We start from the raw sequence: 9,679 nt of genomic DNA on the forward strand, positions 1-9,679 counted from the left end.
TATGTAAAAATATATTCTGCTTGGCATTCAACTTTACAGAACTTATTAATTTCAATAAATCTTTCTTAGGGACTAACTTGGCATATGTTAAAGAGATACATAGTCCTGGCCTGGATATACTTAAATTAGCCAAGTATTTTCACAGTGCCATCCTTAGCTTTATTAAACTTCAAAGTATTCCTTTTCTAATGTAAAATAATCTGATTTTTCCAACTGGAAGATGTAAAACTGGAACTTTCTGGAAATTTCTGAAAGCACATAGAATCTCACTACATTTGGGTAAATATTGTAAATATCAGCATGTCCTACCTAGGAAAAATAATTAAAGGAGACATTTTAGGTTTTGGTAGTTGTGTAACTACTCATTATTTTAAAGCTGTATAAGTTGGAATGTTGTTTCATTTGTGTGTGGATATCTATACTATGCTAATGTAGATATTGGTAAAATTATTATCTCAGGCATCATCTTACATGTCTCAGACATTGTAACAGAGCAATGAATTATTTCTAGGCACTTAATTCTTCGAATATTTCCAAATAGACTAAATGAAAAAAAACTCCATATATTAAAGCAGCAATAACCACAATTTCTCTCATATTTCTCAATGAGAATATTCAGTGTTTGAGCTCCACAAATAATTGGAAATGTAAATGAAATAGTCTTAAATGTTCTACAAGCAGGAGTCTCAGAGAAAAATCCTCAGTCAGGAATTCTAAAATCCAGGCTTTGTTTTGCCATCAACCAGCAAATGACCTTGAACCTCTCTGGGCCCCAGGCACCACATCGTATAAGGAAGGGTGAACTGGATGATCTCTCAAAAGACCCTTGCACACATGTGAAGTTATGCAATCACTATTATCCAAAATTGCTGAGGAGGCATGATCCACTGAGCAAAAATTGTAAGTTTTGCCAAAAGAAGCTCTCTAAAAATATAGCTGAGTGACCAGGGCCACTGACTAAAATGTGAACATCAATTATTCGGATTGGGGGGTACTTAGCTCTTCCACTTCAGATATCTTCTTATAGACCTTTGTTCCTCAACTATATTTTAGTGTGAATACAGAGAAGCAAGAAATGTAAGACTCCCCTCACACATATTTTGCTATTGATCATTTATGCAATAATAATCAATGAGTAAAGGGAGAAATTGGAACTACGTGGAATTGAGAAGTTCTCCCCGGTTCGTGGCTTTCTACAGCTCTAGCACATTATGACAGTATTAATATGGCTGTTAAGAAAGAAATGCATTTCACAGTTAAATGTAAACACCACAGAAATAAATAATGTGGTCAAATTGTTCATTAAATTCATTAATCCAGTTGTAAGGAACCTGTATCATAGCAATAATTGCACTGTCATTTCAAAGCTTTTAAATACAAATCAATCCAAATCACATCAACTTGACTTATATCTTCCCAGCAGCAGTACTTGAACATCACATAACAAATAATACAAATACAAGTCAGCTGCTGATGTGTTTGTAAAGCAGTCTGAAAGGTTTACTTTTCATTGTTTTTATTTTTAGCCACCCTGGGCTTCTCAAGGATAGGAAGAAAAGAAGGCATCCTCATGTCTAACAGGTTTGACCAACTTTTTCCCATGTTGCTTCCTGAGTCATACTGAGAAGTGAGCTTTATACCCCTTCAATCACATTGATTTGTCACAAACACTGCAATAGATAAAGCCAACCCTGCCAATGGAGTTCTACTGGGTAGCTAAAACCTCCTCAGCACAACAGGAGACTTTTAAAATTCAAGCACTCTAAAACTTAGCAGCACCCCTGAGAGCCACAAAATGAGAGAGATTAATTCTGTGTCCCTGCACCCCTCATTACCAGGAGACCTGAAGTAGGTCAAACGCAAGTTAATCTCCTGAATTCCACTTTTGTATATGCATGTTAGCCAGTCACTGCTATGTACCCTGTAATGTCTTTAAGCCTTGTGCATACCAAATTAATAAAGTTTGCCCAGTCAATGTGAAATGCCTTGAAGTGATTGTCCATTATGGCATCTCACAATAAACTAATAAGAAAATCTACCCATGCATGTGGTACCTCTGTCCTACATAGAGCCAATAATGTTTTTTAAAAAAAAAAAAAGAAAGAAAAGAATGCTGATTATTTTAAAGTTCCATAACAAAAGTGCACAGATGAAACAATATTATTGAACCAGTTTTGAATTGTCTGTTTGAAAGAAAACTGCAAATGCAATCATTCTACACACACACACACACACACACACACACACACACACACACACACACTTAAAAGAATAAGGCAAATTGCTCATGTGAAAGGCGATGAAGTCTACAGCGAAGCAAGACTGCCATCACTCTGTGAAGGTACACTGTTTTCCATTCTTTGTGGGAGGGAAAGAAACAGGCATACATGTCAGCAAGAAGCTAGTAAAATCAGGACTCTGCTTGTCCAGAGGCTCATAACAACCTAATTGCTTTACCTCTCTCAGACTGCAGCAGGGTCAAACCACTCCTAGTCTATTTTCATTAGGAACTGCATATTTTCAGAAGTGATAAATGTGGTGGTTTCTTTATAAAATTAAATGTACCATTATCTTTGATTTTCATGGACTCTTCTTCCTTCTGGAAATGCTTTTACATTCTGATGTATTTCATAGGATCCTGACATAACTTGAAGTGACTGGATTCAAATGGCAGAAGGTCAGAAGGTATCACTCTCTATGTATACTACAGAATGAAATTATGCTACATTAATTAAATTATCAAATTAATAACCAGTGTCTCTATTACTAGGGATGAATCTAAGGATGCCATTTTAGGTCAAAAAGCCACAGGGAAGGAATAAGAAAATACTAGTGGCTCATAACTACATGAAATAAAAGGAAAAAGAATAAGGTTTAGTGTTATAATAAAAGAAATGTAAGTTAAAAATACACAGAAACTGTGTGCGGTGGCTCAAGCCTGTGTGGCTCACACCTGTAATCCTAACTACGCAGGAGGCTGAGATCTGAGGATCGAGGTTCAAAGCCAGCCCGGGCACTAAAGACCATGAGACTATTACCTCTGATTAACCACTAGAAAACTGAAAGGGGTGCTGTGACTCAAGGGATAGAGTGGTAGCCTTGAGCTGAAGAGCTCAGGGACAACGCCTGGGTCCAGAGTTCAAGTCCCATGACACACCAAAAAAAAAAAAAAAACCACTACAACACCACCTTACCACCTTTTACCTACAATTGCCAAAACCCAAATGGCTTGGTTATATATCTTGCAGGTATGTAAGGAAGAAATAGGCACTTTCCTATGCAGCTTTGTTAGTATTGCAGCAGAAAACTGGCAAATCCTGAAAAAGTACAAGTGTACATGGTCTTTGAGTCCATACTGAAGGCATTCACTTCGTATTATATGAGAAAGAGAAAGCAAAAGGAGAAGCTAGAATTAAGATGGTCCAAATATTTAATGATTGGGACATTGTTAAATTATAACACATCTATGGAATAGAAGACAATAAATAAAAAGGGTGTTTGTTGCATATTAACTTGTGATGATCTGCAAGAAAAATAGTTAAGAAAGCAAGCATTCGAAGAGCATGCTCACTGCATACTATTTGTAAAAAGGAGAGAGCAAGATCCCAGCGGCTTTCACCTGTAATCCTATCTACTTGGCAGGCTGACATTAGAAAGACTGTGTGTGCTGGTTATTCTAACTACTGCAAGAAGCATAAAATAGATCATAGTTTATGTGCATGCTCAAGTAAGAAGTTTGATCCTATCTCAAAAATCATCAGTGCCAAAAGAAATGGCCAGAAAAACAAGGGAAGGAATTACAGTGTTCAAGAAGTACTGTACTCACCACCTGACATTTATAACTTTAAGCCCTTTATACATCACCCTGACATTAAAATAAAATTTTAAAAAGAAAGAAAAAATGGCCAGAAACATAGCTAAGAAGGTTTGAGTTCAAGTTCCAGTACTGCTAGATAAATAAATAAAAGAAAAATTAAAAAGTATGAATTTTCTTCTGCATCTACTACATATGATATATCATAAAAAGCCAGTTGTACCTCTGGGGAGGGGAGGTACAATGCATGGGGATAGATGTAGTTAGTTAATAAACTAAACCTTAAAAGAATTAAACAGACCTCTGAAATGTTACAATAAGTAAAGCAGGTAAGTGAATACATAGGTACATTATTTTCAAGAGGAAGATTTTGTGTGTGTGTTTTCTTTAATTGTAATTAATAGAAGGGTTACATTATATTCACCAGGTGGAAGGTACATTACTTCACAAACATTGATAGCCTTTCTCATGACATGGAAGAGGAAGATTTTTTTATCCACAACCATGTGATAGAAAATGTATGTGTATGTATGTGCATACATGTTTTCACATTGACTTTTCAGAATGACCACATAAGAAATGGATGAAACTAAAGTCTTAAGAGTATCTACCAGGAGAAAGGAGACTGACTTACTGCTTGAATTTTTCTGTATGTCTGTGCATTTTTCATAACCATATGAACTACAAATTCAAAACAAACAAGAGATACCCATTGACACATTATCTACTCTTGAGTGAATTCAAATGTCCCATAATAAGAAGATTCTATGAATTCTAAAGTCCTATGTATTCTTGCCATTCAAATGTCGATTTCACCATTGTGGAAAGGAAAGTGTCCATTCAAAATTCTACGTGGATGACAGACTCCTAAGAACACAAGAGCAAGAGCTCAGGGCATGGATTTGTCCAGTTTGCCACATAAACGCTCAATAAATGTGTGCTGACTGACTGACAAGCCCAATTGCCAAGCATGCTACAGACCATGTGCAAAATAGCCTCCTTAAGCAGCCTGCCATCTCTTGAAGACATTTCATTCCAACAGGCTAGAACTTAATTGGAAAAAGATGGGAAGGACAGGATGACTGACCATTCTAGAAAAGTCCTTCAAAAATGAATGACTATTTATCTACTTATCTACTGGCCATCTTCTTGGCAAAGATGCTGAGCTTCAAAAAAAGTTGTTTCTAGCAATGGAAGAACTCAGTTTCAGACTTTTTGTCCTTAAGAAAGCAGAGATAGTTACAAGAGAGAGAAGAAAAAAATGGGTATGAGTATAGAGCAGATATGTTTGTAAACACACACACACACGCCACACACACGTATCAGGACCAGACAGGAGGAGAAAAAAATCCTTTATCCACTGAAGTCAAAAGAGACCATTTCTGGGTATGGAGTGTGAAAAATAGTCTATTTTATAGTCACACCTCATATCATAATCCTGTAACACCTACTGACCCAGGTCTGCAAGAAAGGCGCAGTGTTAATTCTATTGCACTTATGGGAAATTTAGAGAATACATAGCCAAGATCCTTCAGCCCTTAGGCCCTGGCTCATAATTTTAATCCTAACATAACCTTCCCAATTTCAGGACAAATACATATACTCTATCTTTTTTTCGACATTCTGCTCTCATCTTTGGGGACTAACAGTACAAAGCTGTCTGTCCTCTGAAGTTGAAATATGAACACTGTAATTACAATTCTTATTTATTTCACAGAAGCTCTTTTTTTACATCAATAACCTTGCAGACACTGAATGAAAAAGTTTGAATTATCTCAATTCAGAGCTAAAGATCAAAATCTTTTATGCACTTAGAGTGATAAGGCTTCTTCTTCTGTAATCATGTATTTTTAGAAAGGAGAACATTTTCATCAAAGAATTGTGTAGAACAGATGAAACAACTCAAAATAACTGAGATGCTAGCACGGAGCCTCCCCATTCCCACTCTATCTTATTCAGGATACTTCCACTTTTTGAAACATTGAGCCAGTTCACTGCTTTCTCAGTTAAGGTTAGGATTGTGTATTACCCACTACTCTAAATACTTTAGGAGAGAGAGAAACCTAGCAGAAACGTGGTTGTTGTTTTATTTAAACATCAATATAGTCATTCCCCCAAGCTCCTCCCTCTTCCCCCCCCCCCAGCCCTCCTCCCTTCACTGTCCCCCCCCAATCACTTCTTAGGCGCATTTGGTAACAATCAGGCTTTTATTTTAAGGAGCCCTAAGATAAGGTATCTGTGAGCTCCACGCTTGCAGTAATTGATCACATTTGTTTCCTGTTCTTAGGTTAGACCCCTCACTCTTGCTCTAGTTTTGTTTTTTTTTTTTTTTTCTTTTTAAGCTTGGCGTGTTTCTCATTACCCTCTGCCTTGTTAGCCTAGTAGAAATTTTCTACTGTGGAGAGTGAAAACAGGACGATACTATTACAAACTCCATCTCTGGGAACAGTCAGCTACTTCCTGCTCTAGTGGGGGGCCTCTATGGGCCCCCTATGCATGACTGTAACGGAGGAGGGTTCTGTGATGCTGAACTTCGTGCTTGCAGGTTTAATTTTCACAGAACTGTGTTGATTCATACCGAGACCGTTTCCCCAGGATGACAACATTGTTATCATATGACTCAAGCTACCACACATCATTTCATTTGGGAATGTTAAGCTCAGGTCCAATAGCGTCAGCTGCCAATTCTGTAAAAGAAGACTCCTATCTTTCCCTCTTGGGCTTTCCAGATAAATCGTGATCAGTAGTATTTTATGGACACTGTCAGGTGAAGCTTAATTTCAGATATTGTCTAAGGACAGAAAAATGCAGCAGTATGACCCATCACGTTGTCTTTTGGGGGGTCTGTAGGCCAATGACTATGAGACTATCTGGGATTTAGTCATTTTCCTATCAGGGTTGCAATCACAATAATCAAAGTAAAATTTCCACTAAGTCGATGTCAGATGAAATTCCTTCCCTCCTTAGGGCATAGAGACATTGAAATAAATGACCCATATGGATAAAATTATTACATCTACTTTCAATATTAGTATATTTTAATAAAAATATTATAGATTCTAATCCAGGTGCTGGTGGCTCATTCCTCTAGTTCTAGCTACTCAGAAGAGTGAGATCTGAGCATCACAGTTCAAAGCCAGCCTGAATAGAAAAAGTCCTTGAGACTCATCTCCAACTAACCAGCAAAAAAGCAATAGGTGTGAGTATGGCTCAAGTTATAAAGGGTTGGCCTTAAGCGAAGGGGCAGTGCCCAGGTTCTGTGTTCAAGATACACACACACACACACTCACACACACACTCACACACTCACACAATACAGATAGATACAGATATAGTTAGATATAGATAGACTGGTATACAGTGAGATGCAGTTCATGCCAGAAATTTTAGTTATAATTCCCTTACTGAAATAATAGTATTTCAATATTCAAGGTTTCAGGACCATCTTAACAATTCTCAATTTTTGTTGGTTGGTTGACTTTTTACTCTTTGTCTGCTTATTCTTCATAAAAGTGACACTTTTGACAATAACTTAAGCAGCATACTATAATAGAATTTAAAATTATCTAAGATCAAGGAAGACACTCAGAATCTGGCCCAAGCTCTAAAGCCAAAGTAGTTGTGCAACCCTGGGCAAGTAATCAATTCTAGTGATATGTCCATAGTTACAAAATAAGTAAGCTGAGCTTAAGGGCCCTCATGGTGGCATTATTGCTTCCAACTCTGTGATAACTAACTGGCCTGAATCCCACTGTAAAATATTGGGTTTTCAAGATTTTCTAAGACTTTGTTAAATACCGCAACCAGTTACCAAGTGGTTATCTCAGCACTTAAAATACAGCTAATACAAATTAAGATGGGTTGTCTTAAATACACACTAGTTTTCAAAGGTTTTAGTACTAGAGAAGAAGGTTTAATATTTTAGTAATAGCTTTTATTTGATTTTACAGTTAGTAGTGATATTTAGATGCATATATTGTTTAAAACTATATTGTTAAAAGTAACTCCCTGTAGCTCTGTGAGAATTTTGAATTACTTTTGTGGCTCACTATCTATTGGATAATAAAGTAATATCTATGACTGAAGATTGACTATATCTATTAGGCTAAAATAGGAAGAATCTAAAATATTATATTTACTGTGTATGATAATAGTAAAAGAGCAATCTATTCTCTGAGTATCAATGTTGAAAGTACTGAATGCTCAGAAGAGAATTAATGTTTAATTAATGTTCAGACCAGGCCCCAATAGCTTATGCCTATATTACTAACTACTCTGGAGGCTGAGATCTGAAGATTATAGTTCAAAGACAGCCTAGGCAGGAAAATTCATGGGTTCTGTATCTCCAATTAACCACTAAGAAGCCAGAAATAAAGCTGTTACCCAGGCTCTGAGTTTAAGCTCCCAAAAATCTGTGTGTGTGTGTGTGTGTGTGTGTGTGTGTGTGTGTAAATGTATATATATGTACATAAACATATATACAGGATGATATATATTGTGCTAGTTATATATATATATACAGATGTATTTCATAAGATTATAATACTACTAATAAAGGGATAACCTAAATAGCTGTTAGTGGCCCTGAATTTATAATTTTCTCACCTATTTCTTTGACTTGAATACTTGAGTTATATGTTTATTATTATATTATTACCAAAAATCTACTAAACACATTTAGTGCATTAGTAAAAGAATATAAGAGGCCATTAGCAAAAGGATTTTTCTATAAATTATCTTTGGTTGCTTAACACACATAAATCCATCTTGAGTATTTCTTAACAGAACCTCTGAAGGGCTGCAGCTAAAAGCTAAACTTATACATATTGTTGAACACTTACATTATTTTCCTTCAATTACTATGGAAAAATTAAAATCTCATCTGCACAAAAGTAGTACACATCTGTATGCTAGACATTGCAGTACACAACCACATTTTATTTTTAAAATAATTAAGTCTATGCTATAGTGCATTTATAGAATACACCTTTCTGGTAGGAATTGATGCAGGATAAATATTCATTACATTAATCATGAACTATAGACCTTAAAAGAAATAATGTCTATTCCATACTAAAATAATCCACCTATTATCTAAAAATATTTTATGAACATAGGAAAGTTACTCAACAAAAATCTTTTATTGTTTTAAAATTGAGACCTGTGATTTTTTTCTCTGATAACATGCAAATGTTCTCCTTTTAAAAGTATATTTTCTTATGATTACTATCCTGTGTTTTGTGTACTTGTATCTTTGACTAGCCCCAAAACTGACACCTTGTCAACCTATCACAGGTAAAACCTTTGATGATCTACTCCTACTCTTGACCTAATAAGGTCGCTGACCTTTCAGGCTCAACTCCCATCTTCATTTCCTGTCCTATCATTAGTCTGAAATAGCACAAACTACCTCTCAATTTTCCTTATCCCTTCAAGGCCCCACCTCTTCAGTCCAAATTCACCTAATTAGGAACTTAATTTCCTTTCTTTCCTGATGGAGGAATTGATAATGGACGAATCCTATTCATCTCTGAATCACAGAAAATTGCATTGATAACCTCTTATTTAAGGATGATGAACGTTTATTGTAGAAATTGAAGGATAACCATGTCCACAAAGTATATTTTTCTAACCATGGAACTAAACAAAAGGGCTGTTTATTTTTTTTATTTTTAATAAAAATGGGAAGAGACTAAGCATTGAAATCTGATACCTTTTTACATTATATTTCATTTTACATAGCAACTTGTACTTAAAACTGTTCAATATTTCCTGTAAAGAGTAAAAATTCAGTTCTATTAGAGTATCACTGAGCAGAATGTAAAAAAAATATATAACAGGGGATTATAAATTAACAATTACTTA

Source organism: Megascapheus bottae, chromosome 1 (genome assembly GCF_031878675.1).
Source record: "Megascapheus bottae isolate mThoBot1 chromosome 1, mThoBot2.hap1, whole genome shotgun sequence".
In the NCBI taxonomy this organism is placed as follows: Eukaryota; Metazoa; Chordata; class Mammalia; order Rodentia; family Geomyidae; genus Megascapheus; species Megascapheus bottae.